We start from the raw sequence: 7,500 nt of genomic DNA, 5'->3' as shown, positions 1-7,500 counted from the left end.
ACCTGGTGGCCGATTCGCTCCCCGGGCACCAGGTCAACCTCCGCTGCTTTCAGCGGGGGTTGACCTGCTGGCCGATTCGCTCCCCGGGCACCAGGTCAACCTCCGCTGCTTTCAGCGGGGGTTGACCTGGTGGCCGATTCCCTCCCCGGGCACCAGGTCAACCTCCGCTGCTTTCAGCGGGGGTTGACCTGGTGGCCGATTCCCTCCCTGGGCACCAGGTCAACCTCCGCTTCTTTCAGCGGGGGTTGACCTGGTGGCCGATTCGCTCCCCGGGCACCAGGTCAACCTCCGCTGCTTTCAGCGGGGGTTGACCTGGTGGCCGATTCCCTCCCCGGGCACCAGGTCAACCTCCGCTGCTTTCAGCGGGGGTTGACCTGGTGGCCGATTCGCTCCCCGGGCACCAGGTCAACCTCCGCTGCTTTCAGCGGGGGTTGACCTGGTGGCCGATTCCCTCCCCGGGCACCAGGTCAACCTCCGCTGCTTTCAGCGGGGGTTGACCTGGTGGCCGATTCGCTCCCCGGGCACCAGGTCAACCTCCGCTGCTTTCAGCGGGGGTTGACCTGGTGGCCGATTCGCTCCCCGGGCACCAGGTCAACCTCCGCTGCTTTCAGCGGGGGTTGACCTGGTGGCCCATTCGCTCCCCGGGCACCAGGTCAACCTCCGGTGCTTTCAGCGGGGGTTGACCTGGTGGCCGATTCGCTCCCCGGGCACCAGGTCAACCTCCGGTGCTTTCAGCGGGGGTCGACCTGGTGGCCGATTCCCTCCCCGGGCACCAGGTCAACCTCCGGTGCTTTCAGCGGGGGTTGACCTGGTGGCCGATTCCCTCCCCGGGCACCAGGTCAACCTCCGCAGCTTTCAGCGGGGGTTGACCTGGTGGCCGATTCGCTCCCCGGGCACCAGGTCAACCTCCACTGCTTTCAGCGGGGGTTGACCTGGTGGCCGATTCCCTCCCCGGGCACCAGGTCAACCTCCGCTGCTTTCAGCGGGGGTTGACCTGGTGGCCGATTCCCTCCCGGGGCACCAGGTCAACCTCCGCTTCTTTCAGCGGGGGTTGACCTGGTGGCCGATTCGCTCCCCGGGCACCAGGTCAACCTCCGCTGCTTTCAGCGGGGGTTGACCTGCTGGCCGATTCGCTCCCCGGGCACCAGGTCAACCTCCGCTGCTTTCAGCGGGGGTTGACCTGGTGGCCGATTCCCTCCCCGGGCACCAGGTCAACCTCCGCTGCTTTCAGCGGGGGTTGACCTGGTGGCCGATTCCCTCCCTGGGCACCAGGTCAACCTCCGCTTCTTTCAGCGGGGGTTGACCTGGTGGCCGATTCGCTCCCCGGGCACCAGGTCAACCTCCGCTGCTTTCAGCGGGGGTTGACCTGGTGGCCGATTCCCTCCCCGGGCACCAGGTCAACCTCCGCTGCTTTCAGCGGGGGTTGACCTGGTGGCCGATTCGCTCCCCGGGCACCAGGTCAACCTCCGCTGCTTTCAGCGGGGGTTGACCTGGTGGCCGATTCCCTCCCCGGGCACCAGGTCAACCTCCGCTGCTTTCAGCGGGGGTTGACCTGGTGGCCGATTCGCTCCCCGGGCACCAGGTCAACCTCCGCTGCTTTCAGCGGGGGTTGACCTGGTGGCCGATTCGCTCCCCGGGCACCAGGTCAACCTCCGCTGCTTTCAGCGGGGGTTGACCTGGTGGCCCATTCGCTCCCCGGGCACCAGGTCAACCTCCGGTGCTTTCAGCGGGGGTTGACCTGGTGGCCGATTCGCTCCCCGGGCACCAGGTCAACCTCCGGTGCTTTCAGCGGGGGTCGACCTGGTGGCCGATTCCCTCCCCGGGCACCAGGTCAACCTCCGGTGCTTTCAGCGGGGGTTGACCTGGTGGCCGATTCCCTCCCCGGGCACCAGGTCAACCTCCGGTGCTTTCAGCGGGGGTTGACCTGGTGGCCGATTCGCTCCCCGGGCACCAGGTCAACCTCCGCTGCTTTCAGCGGGGGTTGACCTGGTGGCCCATTCGCTCCCCGGGCACCAGGTCAACCGCACCCTTTTTCGGCCGCCTTCGCCTCCAAATTTTTCCCCCCGTTTCCTTGCCCACTCCTCGGTCACTTCATACGCCCTCCCCCTTACATCCACCGTACGCAACACCTCCACCGGGCTTAATAGTCCACAACCGGGACCCAGGGCCTTCCCCGCTCTCAACAACCTCCACCCACGGTCCCCCTCCACCGGGCTTAATAGTCCACAACCGAGACCCAGGGCCTTCCCCGCTCTCAACAACCTCCACCCACGGTCCCCCTCCACCGGGCTTAATAGTCCACAACCGGGACCCAGGGCCTTCCCCGCTCTCAACAACCTCCACCCACGGTCCCCCTCCACCGGGCTTAATAGTCCACAACCGGGACCCAGGGCCTTCCCCGCTCTCAACAACCTCCACCCACGGTCCCCCTCCACCGGGCTTAATAGTCCACAAGCGAGACCCAGGGCCTTCCCCGCTCTCAACAACCTCCACCCACGGTCCCCCTCCACCGGGCTTAATAGTCCACAACCGAGACCCAGGGCCTTCCCCGCTCTCAACAACCTCCACCCACGGTCCCCCAAGACGCACGTTCCAAGCCTTAACCCTCAGACCATCCACCCCCCCTGGGGGGGACCCCACACCCACCTGACCCCAACTCACTCCCACCAAAAACACCACCACCGCCACCGCCTCAACGGCCTGCCCCACCCAGCACTCCCACACACACACCTGCCCCACCAACGCTCCACACACGCTTTCTTCCCTCTCCCCGACCCGACCCAAGCCATCGCACCGCACCGGGTGAGGGCCTAAGCTTCCTCGCCCGCCCCCCCGCCCCCGACACGCAGGCAGGCAGAGGGAAAGGCCTCAGCGCCCCCCAGGACCGTCGCGCCGCCTTGGCCTCACGGCTTCCCTGCTCCCGCACGGCAGACACACGCCCCGCTCTACCCCCGCTGGGGCCAAAAGCTGCCTACGGCACCTGGGATTCCCAGGCGGTCACCCATCCAGGTACTAGCCAGGCCCGGGACGGTTTACCTTCCGAGATCGGACGAGATCGGGGGCATTCGGTCCGGTATGGCCGTAGGCCCCCGCCTCCCCGGGCTTTAGCGTCAGCAGCCTGGCCTCAGTCAGCCGGGCCCAAACAATTAACCCGGAGGCCGGGCCGAGGGAAAACTTCCTCCGAGCCGGCCCAAGGGGAAGGGAGGACGAGGACGCCGGGCCCGGGAGGTGACAGGACGTGCACGTCAGACCCGGGAAGCTGTGCGCCCCGAGGTTAACCCCCGGGCCGGGGCGGGGAGAGAAAAATGTTCTAAGTCCGGTAGGGACAGCAGGTCAACCCCGGTCCGAGGCGGGGAGAGAAATTTTCCAAGTCCGGCAGGGACAGCAGGTCAACCCCGGCCGCCGTAGCAGAGGTTGACCTGGTGTCCGATTCGCTCCCCGGGCACCAGGTCAACCTCGGGCGCTTTAGCGGAGGTTGACCTGGTGTCCGATTCGCTCCCCGGGCACCAGGTAAACCGTGGCCGCTTTCAGCGGAGGTTGACCTGGTGGCCGATCCCCTCCTGGGGCTCCAAGTCCGGCAGGGACAGCAGGTCAACCCCGGCCGCTTTAGCAGAGGTTGACCTGGTGTCCGATTCGCTCCCCGGGCACCAGGTAAACCGTGGCCGCTTTCAGCGGAGGTTGACCTGGTGGCCGATCCCCTCCTCGGGCTCCAAGTCCGGCAGGGACAGCAGGTGAACCCCGGCCGCTTTAGCAGAGGTTGACCTGGTGTCCGATTCGCTCCCCGGGCACCAGGTAAACCGTGGCCGCTTTCAGCGGAGGTTGACCTGGTGGCCGATCCCCTCCTGGGGCTCCAAGTCCGGCAGGGACAGCAGGTCAACCCCGGCCGCTTTAGCAGAGGTTGACCTGGTGTCCGATTCGCTCCCCGGGCACCAGGTAAACCGTGGCCGCTTTCAGCGGAGGTTGACCTGGTGGCCGATCCCCTCCTCGGGCTCCAAGTCCGGCAGGGACAGCAGGTCAACCCCGGCCGCTTTAGCAGAGGTTGACCTGGTGTCCGATTCGCTCCCCGGGCACCAGGTAAACCGTGGCCGCTTTCAGCGGAGGTTGACCTGGTGGCCGATCCCCTCCTCGGGCTCCAAGTCCGGCAGGGACAACAGGTCAACCCCGGTCCCAGGCTGGAGAGAAAAATTTTCTAAGTCCGGCAGGGACAGCAGGTCAACCCCGGCCGCTTTAGCAGAGGTTGACCTGGTGTCCGATTCGCTCCCCGGGCACCAGGTCAACCTCTGGCGCTTTAGCAGAGGTTGACCTGGTGTCAGATTCGCTCCCCGGGCACCAGGTCAACCTCGGGCGCTTTAGCAGAGGTTGACCTGGTGTCCGATTCGCTCCCCGGGCACCAGGTAAACCGTGGGCGCTTTCAGCGGAGGTTGACCTGGTGGCCGATTCCCTCCTCGGGCTCCAAGTCCGGCAGGGACAGCAGGTCAACCCCGGTCCCAGGCGGGGAGAGAAAAAATTTCAAAGTCCGGCAGGGACAACAGGTCAACCCCGGTCCCAGGCTGGAGAGAAAAATTTTCTAAGTCCGGCAGGGACAGCAGGTCAACCCCGGCCGCTTCAGCTGAGGTTGACCTGGTGTCCGATTCGCTCCCCGGGCACCAGGTAAACCGTGGCCGCTTTCAGCGGAGGTTGACCTGGTGGCCGATCCCCTCCTGGGGCTCCAAGTCCGGCAGGGACAACAGGTCAACCCCGGTCCCAGGCGGGAGAGAAAAATTTTCTAAGTCCGGCAGGGACAACAGGTCAACCCCGGTTCCGAGCGGGAGAGAAAAATTTTCTAAGTCCGGCAGGGACAACAGGTCAACCCCGGTCCCAGGCGGCAGAGAAAAATTTTCTAAGTCCGGCAGGGACAACAGGTCAACCCCGGTCCCAGGCGGCAGAGAAAAAATTTCTAAGTCCGGCAGGGACAACAGGTCAACCCCGGTCCCAGGCGGCAGAGAAAAAATTTCTAAGTCCGGCAGGGACAACAGGTCAACCCCGGTCCCGGGCGGGAGAGAAAAATTTTCTAAGTCCGGCAGGGACAACAGGTCAACCCCGGTCCCAGGCGGCAGAGAAAAAATTTCTAAGTCCGGCAGGGACAACAGGTCAACCCCGGTCCCAGGCGGGAGAGAAAAAATTTCTAAGTCCGGCAGGGACAACAGGTCAACCCCGGTCCCAGGCGGCAGAGAAAAATTTTCTAAGTCCGGCAGGGACAACAGGTCAACCCCGGTCCCAGGCTGGAGAGAAAAAATTTCTAAGTCCGGCAGGGACAGCAGGTCAACCCCGGCCGCTTCAGCTGAGGTTGACCTGGTGTCCGATTCGCTCCCCGGGCACCAGGTAAACCGTGGCCGCTTTCAGCGGAGGTTGACCTGGTGGCCGATCCCCTCCTGGGGCTCCAAGTCCGGCAGGGACAACAGGTCAACCCCGGTCCCAGGCGGGAGAGAAAAATTTTCTAAGTCCGGCAGGGACAACAGGTCAACCCCGGTTCCGAGCGGGAGAGAAAAATTTTCTAAGTCCGGCAGGGACAACAGGTCAACCCCGGTACCGGGCGGGAGAGAAAAAATTTCTAAGTCCGGCAGGGACAACAGGTCAACCCCGGTCCCAGGCTGGAGAGAAAAAATTTCTAAGTCCGGCAGGGACAACAGGTCAACCCCGGTCCCAGGCTGGAGAGAAAAAATTTCTAAGTCCGGCAGGGACAACAGGTCAACCCCGGTCCCAGGCTGGAGAGAAAAAATTTCTAAGTCCGGCAGGGACAACAGGTCAACCCCGGTCCCAGGCGGGAGAGAAAAATTTTCCAAGTCCGGCAGGGACAACAGGTCAACCCCGGTCCCAGGCGGCAGAGAAAAAATTTCTAAGTCCGGCAGGGACAACAGGTCAACCCCGGTCCCAGGCGGGAGAGAAAAATTTTCTAAGTCCGGCAGGGACAACAGGTCAACCCCGGTCCCAGGCGGGAGAGAAAAATTTTCTAAGTCCGGCAGGGACAACAGGTCAACCCCGGTCCCAGGCGGCAGAGAAAAATTTTCTAAGTCCGGCAGGGACAACAGGTCAACCCCGGTCCCAGGCGGGAGAGAAAAAATTTCTAAGTCCGGCAGGGACAACAGGTCAACCCCGGTCCCAGGCGGCAGAGAAAAAATTTCTAAGTCCGGCAGGGACAACAGGTCAACCCCGGTCCCAGGCGGCAGAGAAAAAATTTCTAAGTCCGGCAGGGACAACAGGTCAACCCCGGTCCCAGGCTGGAGAGAAAAAATTTCTAAGTCCGGCAGGGACAACAGGTCAACCCCGGTCCCAGGCGGCAGAGAAAAATTTTCTAAGTCCGGCAGGGACAACAGGTCAACCCCGGTCCCAGGCGGGAGAGAAAAATTTTCTAAGTCCGGCAGGGACAACAGGTCAACCCCGGTCCCAGGCGGGAGAGAAAAAATTTCTAAGTCCGGCAGGGACAACAGGTCAACCCCGGTCCCAGGCGGGAGAGAAAAATTTTCTAAGTCCGGCAGGGACAACAGGTCAACCCCGGTCCCAGGCGGCAGAGAAAAATTTTCTAAGTCCGGCAGGGACAACAGGTCAACCCCGGTCCCAGGCGGCAGAGAAAAAATTTCTAAGTCCGGCAGGGACAACAGGTCAACCCCGGTCCCAGGCGGCAGAGAAAAAATTTCTAAGTCCGGCAGGGACAACAGGTCAACCCCGGTCCCAGGCGGCAGAGAAAAAATTTCTAAGTCCGGCAGGGACAACAGGTCAACCCCGGTCCCAGGCGGGAGAGAAAAAATTTCTAAGTCCGGCAGGGACAACAGGTCAACCCCGGTCCCGGGCTGGAGAGAAAAATTTTCTAAGTCCGGCAGGGACAACAGGTCAACCCCGGCCGCTTTAGCGGAGGTTGACCTGGTGTCCGATTCGGTCCCCGGACACCAGGTCAACCTCTGGCGCTTTCAGCGAGGTTGACCTGGTGGCCGGCTGAGCTCTGGAAGTCCGAATGGGGTTGAATTTGACCCGTGCAGCCGACCTAGAGTTCCAGGCGGTCGGCCGCTTTTGTGAGTCGTTCCCGCCTGTTGCCGCTGGGGGACTTTTCACGTATAAGGTTACGACAGGTACCGGGAGAATAGTAAGAGAAGGCTTGTCTGGCTCCAGCCTTTAGAGACGTACACGTGAGAGAGACCGACCGTCGTGTGAAGGCCCTTCCCGGGGACTCGGACGAGGGACCCGGGCGGACGTCTGCGGGGACGTCTGCGGCGGTTCGGGGTGTCGTCTCGGGCCCGATCCTCCGGAGAGGGGGCTCTCGAGGGAGGCTCGGCGCACGTCCGCGGGGACGGCCGCCGGGAGCGAGGCCCCGCTCCTCCTTCCGATCGATGGGGCGCTCGCGGACGAGACGGAGAGGGCCCTTCGCGGGCCGGCACCCTTCCCGCGGCGGGCAGGGATCGCGCCGGTGTTCAGGCGGACCTGGGACCCTGCTCCTCCTTCTCTTCCGCACCCGTGCTTGGAGGGACG

The 7,500-nt window shown here is 63.6% G+C and overlaps 1 non-coding gene across 1 annotated transcript; it reads right to left on the bottom strand.

Moving 5' to 3' along the window:
* Positions 1–2,968: 2,968 nt before the first annotated feature.
* On the bottom strand, positions 2,969–3,087 carry LOC142006365 (5S ribosomal RNA). Its single transcript, XR_012643460.1, has one exon. It is a non-coding gene; the product is annotated as a 5S ribosomal RNA (ribosomal RNA).
* Positions 3,088–7,500: the final 4,413 nt, after the last annotated feature.

Source organism: Carettochelys insculpta, unplaced genomic scaffold (assembly GCF_033958435.1).
Source record: "Carettochelys insculpta isolate YL-2023 unplaced genomic scaffold, ASM3395843v1 scaffold_0053, whole genome shotgun sequence".
Taxonomy (NCBI): Eukaryota; Metazoa; Chordata; order Testudines; family Carettochelyidae; genus Carettochelys; species Carettochelys insculpta.
This window is presented reverse-complemented; position numbering and strand designations above follow the sequence as displayed.